This window comes from Chenopodium album, chromosome 12, assembly GCF_948465745.1.
Source record: "Chenopodium album chromosome 12, dcCheAlbu1.1, whole genome shotgun sequence".
In the NCBI taxonomy this organism is placed as follows: Eukaryota; Viridiplantae; Streptophyta; class Magnoliopsida; order Caryophyllales; family Amaranthaceae; genus Chenopodium; species Chenopodium album.
Window position 1 is genome coordinate 47,758,609 of NC_137845.1, and position 3,561 is coordinate 47,762,169.

Below are 3,561 nucleotides of genomic sequence, written 5' to 3' on the forward strand. Positions count from 1 at the left end.
TAAATTGCAAGCAAAAAAAACTTAATCACCAAAAGGTGAAATTGGTGAAAACTTGATCACCAAATGTTACCTTAACTCCTTATTGTAGTTAGTATATTTTGCTAATCTGTATTTCCTCTTTGTTTTGGTTCTCCCTATTTACCTTAATGGTAAGCCGTGTTGACTATTTTCAGGTGGAGTCATGAATAAGCATATGAGAGACATGGGATTTACTTTACCTGGTTTAGGAATGTTTGTTTTATGTTTATTTTGAGTACTCATAACAATGTTACTTATTTTATAAGTATTAATAAAAAAAGTTGATTTTTCTGCTGCAAGTTTAAATTTGTTTGAGTTATGTATTTTGAGTAGCCTTGCGTAATCACGCGACGGCAATACGCCTAAGTCTATCTCTACGGTATAATTATACCTATTACACTGGCATTTCAGTAGAGGGAGATTTGGGGGTGTTACACCCAACCCCTATCACCGACTGCCGGCGCTTAACTAGACACTCCTTTGTTGGTCGACGCCCATCCTGCCGGCTCAATTCTCCCCGACCCCGCTGACGAAGCCTTCCCCATGCACCCCTCCCCTCCTATCTTCCCATTTGTTTTTCTAGGTAGGGTTTAAGATTTGGGAGCCAACGAATTGGGCAGGGGGCCATTTTGGGAAGGTGGGGCGTTTATGCAGCGGATCAAGGTGGGGAAATGGGAGGAGGGTGGTGCGTCGGGGTTGGGGAATTCGGGAAGGGGTTGTTCGTGGGAAGGGGAGAGGGGTAGTGAAGTGATCTTCGCCGGTAGGGAAGGGGGGAAATGTGCCGGCGGGATCCGCTAGTTGGGGACTGGGCCAGCTAGGCGGCGGCAGCCGAGGTGGGGGTCAGGCGGCGGTGGCTGGGCTAGTAGAGTTATTTTTTTCAACAAAAAATAGTAAAGTTTTTTTAATTAATTGTTTTTTTTTTTAACTTTTTAGTTGATTTTTTTAGAAATTTAATTTCATTATTATTATTTACCAATCACATTCTGACACGTGTCAGGTGACTTGTTGTGTGACTTGTTGTAATAAGTTTTATGACTGGTTGAGACCATTAAAAGCAAATTTATGTGAAAGTTCGGATTATTAAAAAATAACCGAAAGTTGGGATTATTTTGGGCGAATCGAGTAAAGTTGGAATTGTTCTAGTCAATTTTTCTTAACTAATTTAAGGTAATGAGAGAATTATTTTATGAAAATCCTAACAAAATCTATTTTAATTACTCATCATGGACGAAAATCCAAGCTTCCAAATTGTTATATTTTATCAGGATTTTTGGACTAATTAAGAAATAAAAATCAGATTTTGTTTTGCTTTGAAAATCCGACTACTCAATTTTCTATTTTAAGAAAATGATTAGTTTTGGATATATTTAATAAAATCGGACCAAATTGAATAATTAAAAATTAGATTTTAATATTTTGTAAAATATCTAAAAATTATATTTCTATAAACATGTATATAATTTTCGTTTCTGTAAAATAAATAAGTTCATAATTCATTTTATTAAAATTCCAAAATAATAATTTAGTTTAAAAATAGATTTAGAGCTAAAATTTGAATACTCTTTTGACTTTAAAATCCAAATTACCAATATACCTTGTTTATGAATTAATTAAAAATTAATTAATTAGAAAATAATTATAAAAAATATGAGATATTACATTAATAGTTTTTTTTTTTAAACCAAGAAATCACGGGAAATTTATTAATTATAGAAATTCCATTTCCACCAAAACAATTAGATTTTGTGGAAATGAACCAATACAAGCATACTCCGAATTACAACCCCGTATCCTATGTCGCTACTCTTTGAGCAACGGTATTACAATTTCTCTTGATATGAACTAAATCAAAACGATCAAAACTAACACTGCTATGTCAAATATCCTCATAGATTAGAAAATTGGGAGAAAAACCCCGAATTTTCTTCTTAACCACTTGTACGACATTTATTGCATCACATTCCATAGCTGTGTTAGAGTAGCCAAATCTCTTTGCAATCTGAAGTCCATACTACACTGCCATAACTTCATCTATTTATGAGATTGTAGTTTGAATTCTCTTTGGAGCACAAACTATAGGCCTTCCTGTAGCATCCCTTACTACCACCCCAAGACTCACTAGCACACCATTCTTAGTATGTTCATCAGTGTTTATTTTAACTTAACCCACATCAAGAGTTTATCATGTATTAAGTGACCTCATAGCAGCCCTACATTCCCCTTAGTTATTACTCTAGCAGCAAACACCTTGAAATCTTCAATTAGCTTCACATAACCCATAGCTACACTCACGACATCAGGCCTAGCATCCTCAAAATAAATCTTGTTCTTGCAAGGCCACGCTGCCCACCTCAGCCTAACAAGGTAGCTTATCTCGCACAGGAGGTGAGAATAGAGTTGAGAACAAAGGAGCTCCTCCCTATTTACTTTGCGTATAAACCATAGGAGCATCTTAGCAAAAGAGGATGATGGTGCCCCCATTATACTCAATCTAGTATCACCTTGTTGCCATATTGTCTCAGCGACTTTACAATAAAAAAATATGTGGCATATTGTCTTATTCTCTCCTCCACGAATAGGACAGATTGATCATGAGTAATGTGGCAATAATATAGGCTCTCTTTATAGAAAAGTGTCCCTTACAAGCTCTTCATAGTAAGTGTCCGAGCTTCGGTGGTCTCTCCATCCTCCAAATACCATGCCATAGCTCTTCTTCATCAGCTACCTTGTTTATGATAGAATGCGCATGATAACCTTCCATTGCAAGCCAATAGCAAGACCCTTACAATATAATCACCTTCCTTCGACATTCTCCAAAACATTCTATCATCTTGTTGCTTGTTTGAGAGAGAAATAGCTATAACTGTGGCACAATCCTCTTCAGTAAAGCTGTTGTGCACTCTCTTCACATCCCACTCCCTCCATTTAGCAATTCATTATATCAAAGTAAGATCCGCTAATCAAGCTCACTATCAATCCTGGAAGGGGGCTAGCAGCCTTTCCCTCCTTAACAAGTCACACCGCCTTATCCCCGAATATCCCTCCAATACCTTCTCCTTACACTAGTGGAAAAAATGCTATCCGTAACGGGCAAAAATAGCCTATCTGTAACGGGCGCTGGGCGTTACGTATGCGGCCGTTACAGATAGCCAATGTTATTTGTAACGGGCGCTTGCCCGTTACAAATAGTAGTTATTCGTAACGGGCAAAACAAGTGTCCGTTACAAATAATCCCGTTATTTGTAACGGATATCCAAACGCCCGTTACAAATAACCTCGTTATTCATAACGGCTACATGTTTTGCTCGTTACGAATAACGGGATTATTTGTAACGGGCACATTTTGCCCGTTACATATACTGTGAGATCCAAATAAAAAAAAAAAAATCCAGGACAGCTAGCTTGCACAATTATTTAATCAATTAATTAAAATAAATACTTCATTATATACAAGTATATTATACACTCAAATGCAATCAGCAAAAATTTGCTTTCATTATTACCTAATAACTGAAACTTAAAACAAAGCAAAAGCAAATCTCA